The sequence below is a fragment of the Phascolarctos cinereus genome, unplaced genomic scaffold, assembly GCF_003287225.1.
Source record: "Phascolarctos cinereus isolate Bilbo 61053 unplaced genomic scaffold, phaCin_HiC Scaffold_4;HRSCAF=312, whole genome shotgun sequence".
NCBI lineage: Eukaryota > Metazoa > Chordata > Mammalia > Diprotodontia > Phascolarctidae > Phascolarctos > Phascolarctos cinereus.
Genome location: NW_027555847.1, coordinates 13,992,307 through 14,008,238, shown reverse-complemented (window position 1 = coordinate 14,008,238; position 15,932 = coordinate 13,992,307). Strand labels below are relative to the sequence as shown.

Below are 15,932 nucleotides of genomic sequence, written 5' to 3'. Positions count from 1 at the left end.
ATGCTGGGAATGTTGAGTCAGGGGCTCGCCAGGCAGAGTGAAGGAGCGAGCGGCCGCGGGCAGGGTGAGCCGCGCGGGACAGACGGACGGACGCGCAGCTGGACGGCCCGCTCGACGGGCGGGCGGCAGCAGAGGCAGCGAGGAGCCGAAGCTTCTCGCGCCCGCGCCCGTGCCGTGCCCCGCCCCGTCGCCGCGCCCCGCCCCACGGCTCCCCTGCCCGCCCGCCCACCCACCCGCGGCTCTGCAGCCGCCGCACGGCACTGGCGCTCCCGCTAGTCGAGCTCCAGCTGCCCCGCGCTCCCCTGGCCAGCCCCAGCCCTGCCCTGCCCTGCCCCGCGTTCTCCCAGGCTGCCTTCGCCCCCTGGCCCCTTCCTCCCTGTGCCTGGGCAGCGGCTGGGCGCCGCGATGCCCGCAGGACGCACGCGGGACTCCCGACGCCGGCAGTGATGGGGCAGGTGAGGAGCCCGGCCCTCCTGGCCCTCGGGGGGTTGGGGGCCGGCGGCATGGAGGTGGGGGGGACCGGGCCGGTTCCCAAGGGACACGCAGGTGTCGCTCGGGCTCCTGGTGGGGGGCACTGCAGTGCTTTTGCGGGCTGCCGGCCCGCCGGCTGGAGAAGGCAGCTGGAAAGCCGGCCACGTTTGGGCGTGGGGGTGGGGGCGGGTGGCGGCTCGGCACTGATTTATGAAAGCGGCGGCAGGGGATTGGAACAAGTGCACACCTTCTTCTAGGCGGACTGCCCCTCCCTCCGTCCCTCCATTCCTCCTTCACTTTCACCATCCCTTCATTCCTCCCTCCATCTCTCCTTTCCCCTCTTCATCTCCTTTTTCTCCCTCTGTTCCGTCTTTGCTTCCTCCATCTCTTCTTTGCTTCTTTCATCCTTCCTTTCCCCCTGCATCCTTCCTTTCTCCTCTCCATCCTTCCTTTTTCCCCTCCATCCCTCCTCTGTTCCATCAGTGCCCGACCCTCCCTCTCTCCCTTCTCTCCTCAGTCTGTTGGCGCCCCTGCCTGCGGTGTATCTCCCTCCCCCACCCCCAGGACAGCCCCCCACGCCGGCTGCCTGGCCTCTCTATCCTTCTCTGCCTCCGGGCGTTTCCCCCCCTCCCCGCTTTCCCCCTCCCTTTTCCTCCCCCTCCCCCTTTTCTCCTTCTGGCTGAGTCCGGCTCGGGCGTGGGCAAGGGGCTGGGGGCTAAGCAAGCAGCAACACCGAGTGGAGAGGCTTGGCCCCTGAATGCCTCGGACATGCTAGGAGCAGCGATCAGGAAGGTCCGTAGGTCTAGGGCGGTACTTGCCAGTGAAAGCTCTGGGGCCGGCCAAATGACCGATTTCCTGGAGGTGGGGGGTGGGTGGGTGGCGGGATAGGACAGAAGGGAAACCTACAGACTGGAGGGCCTGGTGGGCGCTTTGTTACCCAAGCCAAGGAATCCAGATCGATGCTGAGTACGTTTTGGAGGGGTAGTTTGGTTCTTGGGGGGCTCTCTGGGGGATCAGGTGGGGCCACTGAAGAGGATGGGGGCCCCTCCTGGGGAGATTAGAGCTGGAGGGTCGGTCTCCCTTTTGCCGCTGGCCAGGAGGGGATCGATTTTGGGGCGGCCACTAGCACAGCCCTTTGATGCTTGCGGGGCATTTGCTCCCTGAGCCTCGGGCGAATGGACAGCTCCCCCGGTGACTGACAAGCGCACCTGCCACTGACGTGGGCCGGGAGAGGCCTCCTGGGGAGCCCCAAATGGCCAATCCGGGCAGCCGAGAGGAGGGCCCCACCTACTTGTCACGGTCAGTTTCCTGGTTGGCTTTGGGAATCAGCGGTTGGACTTAACCATTGGTTTGCACCAGCCCCAGGTCTCCCTCCTGCTTGCTCTGCGGGACCGGAGAGCAGACGGGGAAATGCTACCCTTCAGGCGTGCACCGGGAAGCTAGCAGGGCTTGGCTGCTCTTACCTTTAATTAATCTTGCTGCTTGGGGATTCCTGGACGGCAAGCTTTTAAAGGACTTTAAAACTGTCCTTTGGAAAGTGAATTCGATAGGTGTGAAGGGCAGGGGCTGAGGTAAGCTCACAAGAGGGCTTAGGTCCCCCTTTGCAAGGGGCACCATTAGTGATTCGAGGGCTAGAAACGGGGCGTGGCACACTCCTCCCCAGCCTGGCACTCTGGTTAGCTGTTACTCTAAGGGCATGCTGAGTCTCTGGGGTACAGCAGCATTAGAAAGGATGGCCTTCAAAGGAGGCAGGTATGGGTAGTGCTTAATTGGACTCCATCAGGGAAATCTGAGCAGGGGGTATGGACTTGAAGGGGTAAGCTTTTGGAAGCTATTCCTGCTCGTCTCTATTCTGTTTGGATGGATGTCATTTTGGAAGGGGTGGTAGAGAAGCCTCTGAAACCACCTCCAAATTAGATGGCCATCTGGAGGGGAAGGAGGAGAGGGCTACAGATGTCCTAGGAGGGCTATTTTGGCTGTCTCCTTTAGGAAAACTGTCCATCTCCCAGGGGTGAGGGACTTCGAATGAGGATCCATTATACCACCGACCAGCAACATTTATTCAGTACCTACTATGTGCTCAGCACTGGAGATGCAGAGACGAAAGTGAAATAGTCCCTGCCTCCTGCTTTTGGTGGGTGTCAGAGACATCCTGTGCTAGGGAAGCTCTCCGTTTCCCTTGGCAGCATATTTTGGGTTTTTGGACAGCTCCCTATTTAAGGAAATGTTTCCTTTCAGGGAACCACACCTATCTCCCCTTCCCCCCCACCCCCAGCCACCCATGGTGCCTAGCTCTGGAGATGAGCTGAACAAGAGATAGATGCCGATACAAGTTCCTTCCACATGGTGCTTCTTCCAGCAGTCTTATCTTCACTAAGCTATATTCAGTTTTTTTCAACTAATCCTCTTGGCAGAGAATAGCTGAGTGCCCTCATGGCCCTGGTCGTCCCCTTCTGGATGTGCTGCGGCCCATCAGGGCTCTTCCTAAACTGAAGCATTTCGGCTGGCCACCTAGTTCACATGTGGTCTGCCTGGGGCAGAGATAAGTGGGGCTAGCAACTTGCCCCTTGAACAATTGAAGAAAGACAAAGACCAGATGAAACAGCCCCTGACCTCAAGGAACTTCCATTCCAATGGTTGCAAGGCTCATTCTGGGGAGAATGTGAGTTGCTTGAGGGTAGGGGCCATTTGCTTTTCTTTGGATCCTCAGTGTTTAGGGCTGTGCTGTGCACATAGTAGGTCCTTAGTAAATGCTTGTTGGCTGACTGCTTCTGTTTGTGCTGCATAGGATCACTTGAACTCTCATGCTGTACTGCTCACTCACATTGAGATTGCAGTTCACTGAAAGTCCTAGGTCTTTTTTTTTTATACCAACTATTGTCTGATGACATCAGACACTTGTATAGCCTTTGATGGTTTACAAAGTACCTTCCTCCCAATAACCCTGTGAGATTGGTGATGTATTATTCCTATTTTTACAAGTGAGGAAATTGAGGCTCTTTGAGATTAGGGTGATGTGTTCAGGTTCTCACAGCTAATAAGGGTGAGAGCTGAACACCAGTACAAGTCTAGTGTGTTTCTATGATGCTGGGCTTATCTCATGTGGTTGATTTTTTCACCCAAATGTAAAATTGTACATGCATCAGTATTAAAATTTGTTTTATTTTTCCTAGGTTTGTTCCATTGATCTAGACTGTATAGGTGTTCAAAGGTTTGGTGTATGTGAGCCAAGTAGCTTTTCTGTGAGTACGGTTTTCACTGGGGAAAGTAGAAATGAAAAGACTTTCCACACCTTCTTATTTCTCATCCTTTCCTAAGTTCCCCAGAAACATTTAAAAATTCAGTGAGATGTTACCTGGTCTACTCTAAAGAGAGATGGAGGAATAGATGTGGACCAGGCAGTTAGTTAGGGACCAGTCTGCTTGCTTACTTTGTACTTCCAATTCATGTTTCAGTGACAGCCAGGATGATAAGCTCGATCTAATGCGGGGAAGGAAGGAGGCTCTTTTTTTTGGGAGAGAGAGAGCTGTGATTTCATTGGTGTAAGGAATGAGGACACATACAATCTTGGTTGTCAGTTAGATTGAGAAGTTAAGTTCCCAATGGTCACATGGCCAATGTGTGTCAGAGGTAGCAGCTGGACCCAGGTCTTCCTGATTCTAAGGTTTGACTGTCTGTCCATTACAGGACCTTTTGTCCTGAAATTTCAATAAGAATCTTGGTTCTGGAAGGGAGCTTAGAAAACATTTAGTCCCACCTTGTCATTATATTGATGTGGAAACTGAGTCTCGAAGAGGGAAAATGACTTTCCCAGTATAATGTGAACTCTTTGAGGAGAAACACTGTTTGATTTTTGTCCCTCCAGAGAATTACGTAGTAGTGCCCTGTGGTGCTCATGGGACTGAATTACCCAAGATGTGCAGCTACTTTAGTGGCAGAGTGGAGATGAGAATCTGCATGTCTCTAAATTCCTGGCTGAGGAAGCAAGAGAAATCTCTTTGAAGAGAACTCTCTGGAGTCAAGTTGTGATTATACACCCTTAACATCTGCTACAAAGGGGCATCTTGGGGCTTCTCCCTGGGAGCATCCAGGAAGAGGTGATATCCATTGTCTTCCTCACCTGATCTCTGAACCAAGCATTGAGGTTCCAATTCTCCTCTTTTTCAAGGCAGAGAGCCTGGACGGCATGTATCATTGGCCTACGCAACCTCTATGGGATTTGGGGGCCTAGAGGTGAGAGGGGTCAGTATGTGGAGCAGAGGTCTAGAGCTGGTAGGGATTTCAGAGGAATTCTAGTCCGACAGTCTCATGATGCTAAGCCCTGGAGATGCACATGGAAAAAGAATGAAGTAATCCCTACTTGAAAGGATGGAACTGAATCCTAGAGAAGTGAAATGACTTGGCCAAGGTCACATAGGTAATATATAGTCCTAAGATTCCACAGCCAATGAACAAGTTCAGCAGACCTTCCCTGGCACTACACTGTCTTCTAGAAGTGCTAGAATTCAGTTTAAGCCAATACGCATTTTCCCAGAGTATTTTAGGCACTGTTCTGGCTTTGGGGAGACGAAGATATAAAATTAAAAAGCAGCCCTTAGTCCTGAAAAATTTACATCCTATTGGAGTATTCTGTTGATTCCATAATGAATACATATATGCACACACACACATACATACATACATACATACATACATACATACATACATACACACATATGTACATGTGCTGCGGCCCATCAGGGTCCTTCCTAAACTGAAGCATTTCGGCTGGCCACCTAGTTCACATGTGGTCTTCCTGGGGCAGAGATAAGTGGGGCTCGCAACTTGCCCCTTGAACAATTGAAGAAAGACAAAGACCAGATGAAACAGCCCCTGACCTCAAGGAACTTCCATTCCAGTGGTTGCAAGGCTCATTCTGGGGAGAATGTGAGTTGCTTGAGGGTAGGGGCCATTTGCTTTTCTTTGGATCCTCAGTGTTTAGGGCTGTGCTGTGTACATATACATGTGCATATATGACATATACATATGTGTGTGTAATACACACTCGTTCAACTCTTACTCATACAATGTTTCAATTAGGCAGAGCTCTAGAATTGGAAAGAATCTTAGTAATAACCTAGTTAAACTGTCCCATTTTACAGATGAGGAGGCTGAGGAACCATAGGTGTAAAGGAGCTTGTCGTCAGTGGCACAGCCAGGTTGGTTTTCTGCGCCCAATTCCCGTGCTCTTTCTACAATGCCACAATTAGTTACCTCTTCTAAACTTTCAGGAGTTGCCCATTTGGTGAAGCTTCTCATTTTCCAGGCATTGATAATTGCTCATGGCTTTCCTTTGTTGGGGAATTCCTAAAAGGCAGTGAAGAGGGTGAGAGTGAGAGAGGCAAGTCCTTCGGTGCTGCCTACATCGGTTCTATTCCTAGCAAAAATGTCGCAAGCTTGGTGGCCCCCTGGACTTGTCCCTCCACACATCCAGTCAGTTACTCAGATCTTGGTGTTCCCATCTTTCTGTCTCTTGCTTGAGTCCTCTTCTCTCCGTTCCTGTAGAGCCCACCCTCGTTCTGCCCTCCTCTCCTCACCAGAGTCTTCTGATTGGTGTCAAGTCTCTTCTGGCTCCAATCTAGCTTCAGCTGTGCCAACATTGTCTCTCCCCATTGGGTAGCCTTGAGTGACTCCCTGAAAGTCCTCTGTTTGGGATTTAAAACTCTCCACAATGTGGCCTCTTCCAACTTTCTGGTCTCCTTACACATTACTCCCTTTTTAACACTCTGGAATCCAGCCCTTCTGGCCTATTTGCTCCTTGTCTATGGCCTCCATCTTCCACCTCTTTGCCCTTGCACTGGCTGTGCCCCGTACCTGGCATTTACCTCCACTTCCAAGAATCCTTGACTTCCTCCAAGACTCAACTCAAATGACATTTTCTGCAGATCTATTCTAAGCCTTCCCTCTTCCCCCAACTTCCTGCCATCAAAGTGTAGCCTTTCCTATGAGATGACCTTGCATCTACTCTGTATGTATTTTGTATGTAGATCCTTGTGAACATATTGTCTCCCATATTAGAATTAAGCTTCTTAAGGGCAGGGAAAGTTTTTGTTTTTTCTTACATCCCCAGACTTTAGCCTGGCAAATAGTAGGCACTTAATAGATGCTTGTTGATTCGTTGACTGAGTAGCCCTTGAGTGATAAAGATGTTAGGGCTCTGAAAGAGTGGCAGTTAACAGAGAGTAAAAGAAGGCTTCCTGAAAGTTCTGTTGGGCTCTCCTTGTCTTTATGCCATGGTAGGGAGGTGGCCAGGGTGACTTTGGAGTTTCATTGGGTTTGCACCTGTTGTATGTGGAACCGTAAGCCGAATTCAAAGTGCTTCATGACTGGGAAGACACAGGCTTGTCCAGTTCTGTTTTATGGGTGGGTGGGGTCATCAGGTGGGTCCACATCTGATAACACTAAATGTTATTTCCCTGTGGATGCCAGGCAGCCTGATCTCTCATACTCATTTCTCCTCAGTTGACTGACTGATTGACTGACTGACTGACTGAATGAGTGACCCCTGTACTTGGTAAAGCAAAATAGCTATTCAGGCCAGGTCTCTTGTACTGATACACCAGAAAGAATCTTGGTTTTGAAGTCAGAGGACTTGATTCAAATCCCATCTTTGCTTGTAGGTAGTCACTTAATGGTTACATATAGGCAAGTCACTTAATATCTCTGGGCCTCAATTTCCTCATCTGTAAGAAGAGGGGTTGGATCAGGAGATCTTCCAAGAATAGTTGTAGGATCTGTTTATCTCTCTAGGCCTCAGCTTCCTCCTTTGTAAATCAATAGTCAATCAATCAACATTTATCAAGTGTCTGTCGTGTGCCAGGCATTGTGCTAAATGCTAGGGATACAAAGACAAAAAAGAAATACAGTCTCTGTCCTCAAAGAACTTCTAATCTAATGAGGAAAAAGAACACAGAGAAGGAAGCTGGACAAGTGGTGGTGGTGGCTGGGTGGAGGTGTGCCCTGGAAGGAAGCATAAGGAGGAGTGCAGCCAGGTGAGAAATGAGAAGTTCTGAGCTGACCTCCCTGTTTAAATGGGGGCTTTAGAGTTCATGGCTACACCTTTCAACCTAAGAGAGAGAAGGTGGTGAGGAGATAGAGTCCTGAGACCAGTGGGATCATTTTAAAATAAAGGGATTGGATTGGATGGCCTCTCAAATGCCTCCATGCTGGGGCTCAATGTTTTCTGTGATCTGTTAAACTGTAGCCACTCTGCTAAAAACAAACCCTTTAAAAATCAGATTAGAATAGATTTAGAGTCAGAAGGAACCCCATATTGTTATAGTGGGAAGAACATTGGATTTGGAGTGGGGGGTTGTTTTCAAACTCTTGCTCTGCCCCAGATTGTCTTTGTGACAATGCTGAAGCCACCTAACTCACCTCTCTGGGCTAGAGTTTTCTCATCTCTAAAATGAGAAATTTATGATCCTATTACCTACCCCAATCCCCTCATTTGACAAATGAGGAAATTGAGCCCCAGAGTTGTTAAATAATTGAATGTCACTCAGACACTAAGTTTGAGAGACCAGCTGGGCAGTGGCAAGGATGTTGGATTTGGAGTCAGAGGACCCAGGTTCAAATTGAGCAGTCCCTACACCTTTATTGGCCTCAGTTTCCTCATCTGTAAAGTATGGGGGTTGGACTAGATGGCCTCTGAAATTCCTTTGAGTTTTAGTTCTATGATCCTATGGGACAGACAGGATTTGAACCATGGTCTGTTGATGTTGTCTAGAGCACACCACCTCCCCTGCCTGGTATTTGGGGAATGAGGCTGATGACTTTCCCTGTGGTGCTTTTTAAGCAATTAAAAAAAAACTCAGTGGCTTTGGGCACCGTCAACTCTTTATTATTCCTAATAAATATATTTTAAAATATTGGCTACTGTGTTCTTGGATTTGGATTGGATTCTACCAATTAGAACCAAGTTTGGTCAAATACCAGGAAATTGCTGGCACCTTGAGAGCACTCAAGAAAATGAAAAAACTGAAGATGCCAGAACTTTCAAGAAGATGACTGGCTCATAATGTATTTTCTTTCCTGAAAATCAGCCCTGAAATAGGCAATGTTGGGCTACATTAAAAGAGTCCAAGTGTCCAGTTTTATGGAAGCGACCGTCCTGTTGGACTGCCCACGTCTGCAGGATGACTATGTTCTGTGGTGGGTGATACAATTCAGGAGGGACACAGGAAGGCATCTAGGGGAGGGTGACCAAGACGGCAAAGGACGTAGAGTGGTTGAAAGAACTGGGGATGTTTAGGTGGAGGAAGATGTGGTGAAACCATGCGAAGTGTATTCAAATATTTGACAGTCTAGTACATGGATGTGGAATCAAGCATCTTCCTCTCGACCCTGGAAGGCAGAACTAGTTTCGATGGGTGGAAGGCCAGAGGGTCAGACGTTGGCTTGATTGAAGGAACATCTTGCTGAGAAGAAGAGCTATCCCAGAGTGGAATGGGCTGTGCTGGGGAGGAAGGGAGCCCCCCATCACTGAAGATCTTAAGGTGGAGGTTAGATGACCATTTGTTGGGGAAAGTTAGTGGAGATTCTTTTTTGTGGACAGGTTGGACTAGATGACCCCTGAGCTCCTTCCGATTCAGGTTCTGGGATTTGGTAAATGGTGCTAATTTTGTTCCATGATTGGGCTTTGTTTCTAAGGGTCCTCAGCCTTTCTTTGTGCTGTTGGCTCTTTGGCATCTGCTAAAGCAGACAGATTCCAAGAATATACTCCTTAGAATTAATCAAAGGAAATTCTAAATTTCAACTAGAGCCTAATGATCTAAAGATGCATTGTTTTCCCCTAAGTTCATAGGTCCCCTGAAATCTTCCCTGCTATTAAGAACCTTTGGTTTAGAAGAAGGTAATTAACCTAAAGAGAAGGCAGCAGGATATCACAGAGAGCTGGTCTCCCAGGAGGACCAGGGTCCAGGTCCCATCTCTGACCCACCTTGGCTGTGTGACCCTGGGCTAGTCTTTAAGATTATAAATTGCAGAGCAGATGCCATATTGGTAGAGGGAATTTCCTCACTGGGAGTTCTGTGTAATGCCCAAAACACAGAACTAGAAAGTAAAACAAAACCAGTCTAAAACCCCGTGACACAGATTCCTTGGCTTTGCCTCTGAGTGATGGGGATGTCTTTGCCTTGCAGTTTGGCATAGATTCCAGAATGGTGCAGGACATCCCCGGCTCTTGGGGTTCTAGGTAGAATCCCTTATCTCCTCCTGTGGCTAGGTCTTCCCCACAGTGCAGTTTTGCCTTTCTCTCCTTAGAGGTATTTCCCAGAAGTGATGAGTGCAAGACCTCCTGGAGGTGACTGAGTGGAGGATCTCAACCACTCTCCCCCCAACCAAATTGGAGGAAGCCCTTGTTAGCCTGAAGGCATGAGAAGAACAAACAGAACCTCTTTAGGGATGGACTCTTATCTTGATGCTGGCCCAGAGAAGCATTCTAACTTCTCGCCTGGAGGGAGAGCTTCAATTTGCTGTAAAAAATTAAATTGATTTAGCTGTGGATTTCAGCCACCAGCTTTGACTTGGGCTTTTCCCTTTCTGCTAAAACGATGGGGCAGCTCACACTGGGGTTGGGGAGGGGAAATCACTTCCCTAATGGATCATTTGTTGGCACCCTCCCCCTTAAAAAAAAGAAAACTAACAAATCGGGGTATAGCTAGGTGTCGCAGTGGTAAAGCACTGGCCCTGGAGTCAGGAGGATCTGAGTTCAAATTTGGCCTCAGATGCTTACTGGCTGTGTGACCCTGAGCAAGTCACTTAACCCTATTGCTTCCAAAAAAAAAATGAAAAAATATACTTTCTCTCCCTTTTACTTTCCTTTTCCTTGGGGAGAAAAATGAAAAAACAAAACAAAACAAAGTCCTTGTCATAATGCGTAGTCAAAACAAATTCCCACATTGGCCAAGTCCAAAAAAAAAAGCCTCATTCTGTCTCCTGAGTCCATCACCGTCCTGCCAAGAGTTGGGTGATGTATTTCCTTCTTTGTAATCATAGTTGTGACCAGGGACCTCTTGACAACTGGGGCTGTCTAGCAGTGAGGTGAACTGTCTCGGGAGGGAGGACTTAGTGGAATTGCTCTTGCGGGTCACTGAAGTCAATCAGTCGACAAGCATTGGGTAAGTCAGATGGCTAGTATGAGCAAGTTGCTGTGCCAGGTGCTGCCTATAAAGACAAAAGGGAAAGAGTCCCTGCCCTCAGGGAGCTTGCATTCTCTGATATAGGTATATGCAAAATCTATCTATCTATATATCTGTCTGCCTATCCATAAATCCATAATAAATGTCAAGTAATTTGGAGGTAGGAAGGCTCTAGAAGCTGGGGGAGGGTTAGGAAACATTTAATGTAGATGGTCTTCCTTGGGTTTAGCTTTGAGGAAAAGTTGGGTTTCCAAGAGGTGGAGGTGAGGAGGGTGGCCATCCTAGGCATGGTGGAGAGCCTTTATGGATGCACGGCAATGGGACATTAATGTTGGGTATATGAAGAACAGGGAGAAGGCCAGTTTGGCTGGAAGATTTTGTCTTGACCGTGCTATAGAGGGAATTCCTGTTCAAATGCAGATTTGTTTTTCATGATTTTTTTGCATCACTCTCATTTCTCTTCCCAGTTTTTCCTCTACTTCTCTTACTTGCTTCTCAAAATCCCTTTCGAGCTCTTCCAAGGCCTGGGACTGATTCACATTTTTCTTGGAGGCTTTGGATGTAGGAGCTTTGACTTTGTTGTCTTCTTCTGGTTGTATATTCTGATCTTCTTTGTCACCAAAGTAAGATAATATAGTCTGACTTTTTTTGCGCTGCTTGCTCATGATCCTGGCAAATTTCTTGAGTTTTAAACTCTTTGTTAAGGTAAGAGTCTGCTTCCAGTGTGGAGAATGTACTGTCCCAGGCTTCAGGGGTTTGTACAGCTGTTCTCAGAGATACTTGTAGGGACCTGTAAATTTTCAGTTCTTCCAAGGTGGTATGATAAGGGGTGAGGTGTTTACTCCTTTCCTATCCTGTGCTCTGGACTATTAGTGACCACAAGCACTCCTTTCTGTCCTGGAACTGTGAGGAGGGTTTTCTCTTCACAATCACTACAAGCTCCACCACACCAGCTCTCTTCCTCACCCCAGGACCGCAGCCCAGAACTGTGACCCAGATCCAAGCATGGGCAAAGCAAGAGATTCCTGCTTCAGCACTGGCAAAGAGATCCCTGCAATCCCTCTCAGATGCGGATTTGACTATCCAACCTTTGAAGTCTCTTCTAACTCTGAAGCTTCCTGGGAAGGAGGTGAATGGGGCAGTGACTGACAGGATCATCTTTTTGGTGTTGAAGTTTTCTGGTTACTATCTGTGCTTGGTTTTAAGGTGGATAGGAAAAGTCACTTTTCTGGCTGAGACTTTCAGCCATTTGCAAAGTGCTAATCCTTACCACAAATTGTAGAAGAGTTCAAGTGTAGCCTTGGGGCAGGTTTTTTTTTTTCCTCCTCTGGTTTCCCAGGAGGACCTGTTTCTTGTTTCCTCATTGTCCTTGGAGTAGGCTAAGGGTAAAAGAGTCAACAACGGTTATTTCAATATATTACAGTAAAAATGGTGTGCGCAACTGTTTTTAGAACAATCTAACTGATGTAGGAAGAAGTAAGCAGAACTAAGAAAACTATGTACACAATTACTATATAAAAGGAAAGAGCATGGGAAAAAAAAGGGAGCAATGATGGGTAATTGGAGTGACCAAGCTCCACCTTGGAGAAGAGTTGAGGAAACTATGCTAACCATAATCCTAACATTAAGCATTTGTAGAGTTGAGGGACTAGGGATATGGAATTTTGCAAATGTTGTCCTAAAGGATCCATTGGTTGGTCTTATTGAACTCTCCATTTCATTTCTTCTTTAATCTATAGTCCAAGGAATGACTTTCTGTGTTGGGTAAGGGAGGAGAATATATATGTTTCCAACATATTTGGAAAAAATAGGATGATGTAAAAACAAAAGATATTTGTAAAAATAAAATGTAATTTAAAAAAAAGATAACGCCAGATAGCTTTTTCATTGGAACAGATGAATGAAAACCTGTGGTATTTTGTGACCAATATCCTTAAAGCATCCTTGGAAAATGTATTGATACTAAAAAAAAAAAAGCCTTCTTTTCAGGGAGAAGATGAGGTTATTAAAAGCCCTGTACCTGTTCCCAGATGTCACCTGGCCTGCTCTCCTCTTTCTACTGAATTCCAGGCCCAGCACCTTGTCTGTTTCTAAAGTCTTTCCACGATCTCTGGTCCATTCTGTGGGCCTATCAGTTCACTTCACATCACTATAAATGTTCTATAACTTTAAGAACTAAAGTTATATTTTAGCCAAAGGACAAAAGAGAGGCACATGGTGGTCGAGGGTGGGCTGCAACATAGTATTAAGGAAAAACTCCACGTAAGAGTCGGAATAAAAAATATTATCCAGAGAGATATGAGCCAAGAGGGTGAACTAGTCATGAAGTGAGAATAAAGAGTGAGTGATGCATGGCCTTCATTGGTATCCATAGCATAGCTTCCAATCTAGAGGAATGCCTCTGGTACTTTGGGTGGATTCCTTGGGGAATCCCAGAGATGGAGAAGATGTGGATGGATTGGGATCTACTTCAGAAGTGGGAAGACTCCACATCAATGAGATCTCAGATCTGTTGAAGTGTCAAAGTGTAAATAAAGCCTGACTGAAGTTGGGGGAACTGGCTGATATATGAAAGACCCTTTCAAGTGTACAATTTAAACCTAGAAGATCCCAGTTCTGTTACTTGACCTTACACAAAGGAACACAATGATGAGGTACAAGCGTATCCGTGTCCTGAAGGCGTCTGATGTGGGCAGGTGCCGGTAGAGAAGGCTTCATGGTCATTTTGTGAACTTGGTCCCTCTCTCCTTGTCTGTAGTCGAGCATTTGCTTTTGGATGATGCTGAGTTTGAGATGCCTACTAGATATTCAGTTTGAAATGCCCAACATGCAGCTACAGAAGAGAGCGAGCTGGATAGATCTGAGAAGCTCCTTCATAGGGAAAATGGTTGAACCCATGGGAGCTGATATGAACACGGAATGAGGTAGTGTGGAGAGAAGAGAGAAGAAGGACACAGAGCCTTGGGGAAAACTATCATATTCACTTATATCATTGCAAATGTTGTGTATATTGATCTCCTGATTCTACTTATTTCCATTTTTATTAGTTCACACAACTCTTTCCATGGTTCTCTGAATTCCTCATATTTGTGACTCAGTCTGGTATATCCCATTATATTCCTGTCACACTTTGTTTAGCCATTCACTAAACAGTGGACACTTACTTTGTTTTCATTTTGGGGGGCATTTTAAACCACCAAGTGGCATTGCTAGCCACTGACCTCAAATCTATATAAAAACAAAAAGACTAGTCTCTGGGAAGTCCTGTGCTCACTCTGGTGGTTTTGCATTCCATCTCTTTTGAGGCTAGTGCCAGGCTCTCTGTGGTTCTGAGGGTGAAATCTTTTGGCCTCCAGCTCCACCTCATCCTGGGTGGCTGTCGTTGTCTCATTAGTAAAAGGGGTGTGGTTAGTGTGTATTTATCCAATTACATTAGCTCTGAGCCCCCACCTACTGGAAAAAAAAACAGCCTTTGCTATAAATCTGTTATCTCTCACTGGGCCTTATTCATATGACCTTGGCATAGTGGAGTTGACTGCTTGTACAAAGAGACAGACATGTGCTTAATCCAACACAGTGTTTTTCACTTTTTTGCATAAACTCAATAAAAGAAATAAAACTCTATATAATAGAGCAGTTACCACGCTGTTGGGTGCCCACAGCTTCTCCTGGAATCCAGACTGTCCTCAAACAGTGTCTTGGCAGTTTTAAGATGTAGTTGAAGACATTCAGCAGCAGGTGCTCTCTATAAGTGAGTCACTGCAATCTCCCCAATGCAGGAATTCCCAAACTTCTCCTCTGTAGCCAATAGCAAGGCAGACGTAGCTGCCGATTCCTCTGCAGCTATAGTTTAGAGGTGTTGCTCTCTGGGTCTCGCCAGCTCCTAATGCCACTCTTTTTTTTTTCCTTTTGTGTGCTGCCATTGGCAGGGACCTCCAATTGCTTCTCACCCTTTTTCCCTTCTAATGGGGATGTGAATTCAAAGGCAGGCTCTGAAAAGGAGAACCCATTGGCATTCTTCTTTCATGTCTTTGACCCCAAGTTCAAGTTCTGGGTAACTGAGAACTGTATCCTTTATTTCTCAGTATCTTCCACTTATCCCCCAAGCTTGACTGCTACCTTCCAAGTAGGACTGGTCAAAGTGAGAGGGAAGGGGTTACATTACTACAAAAAATATGGTTGGTGTACTTCTTGAGGACAGAGGCTGTCTTTTGCCTCTTTTTCGTGTCCTCAGCCTTAGCACAGTGCCTGTCAAGAAATGTTTATTGAATTGAGTTGATAGCTATGAACCTTGCTTGGATTCTTTTAGCTCAGTGATCTAGAGAGCAGCAGAAAGAGGTGGTGATGGGAAGGGTAGGGTTGATATTGGAAAATACAATAATCAGAATGTGTTGGCTTATTCAAATTTCCTTAGTCTCAATGACTTCAGAAGATAATTTATGAATCTCAGTCCATGTGACTGAAAACTAAAAAAATGATGCTGTATACCCCAAATGGTAGGTACTTGGGCATCTTGACACCTTTAATTCAGCAAACATTTACCAAGTTACTTCAGTGTACTAGGTGCTGGGGACATACAGATAATAAGAAAAAAATCCTTGCAATCATTCCTTCACTCAATGTTTGTACCTCTATGGGCCAGGCACTTTGCTAGGTATTGAGTATACAGAGAAAAAATAAAATCTTTCTGGCCTTTGATGAGCTTATGTTCTACTGGAGGGGACAAGATGGGTGTCTGTGAGCAGGTATATACTATACATTCTACAAATGCAACTGCAGGTGGGAAGCGGGAGGGCAGCAAATCACAAAAGGCCTAGCCTAGGAGGTAACACTTGAGCTGAAATGTGAAATGAACTAGATATTTCAAGAGGCAGAGGAGGTGAGGAGGGACAGCATTCCAATCATGGAGCAAAGGCATGGACAGGAGTTGGGCCACTGTATCCATCAAGTTGGATACTTTGGCAACCTAAGAGCTCAAGATAATCATATATCAAGGGCCTGTAATCTGAGGGCTATGATTTATAGTCTGAGTGACTTGCTCTCAGTAACAGTTAATTAGCATCCTAAGTGGGATTTGGATGTAGGTCTTCATGAGGTCAAGACTAACACTTTATCCACTAAACTACCTGGCCTCTGAAATAGCTGTAAAGCATTTAGATCATGCCTTTTGGTTATACAGGGACATCTCATTTTTGATCTTCCCAAGTGCTGCATGAAGTCCCTTTCAACCACATTCCAACTGATGATGGTATGATGGTTTTAAGTGTTGGGGCTGAGACT

At 46.6% G+C, this 15,932-nt stretch overlaps 1 protein-coding gene across 6 annotated transcripts in view; it reads left to right on the top strand.

Annotated features, from left to right (window-relative positions):
* The first annotated feature begins 240 nt into the window (after window positions 1–240).
* Window positions 241–15,932, top strand: part of ERC2 (ELKS/RAB6-interacting/CAST family member 2) — a 1,023,879-nt gene continuing 1,008,187 nt past the window's right edge. For all 6 annotated transcript variants that reach the window (XM_020970639.2, XM_078152062.1, XM_078152065.1 and 3 more), the window contains exon 1: window positions 241–455. The gene's annotated coding sequence lies outside the window, so the exon portion shown is untranslated. The remainder of the gene's footprint in view (window positions 456–15,932) is intronic.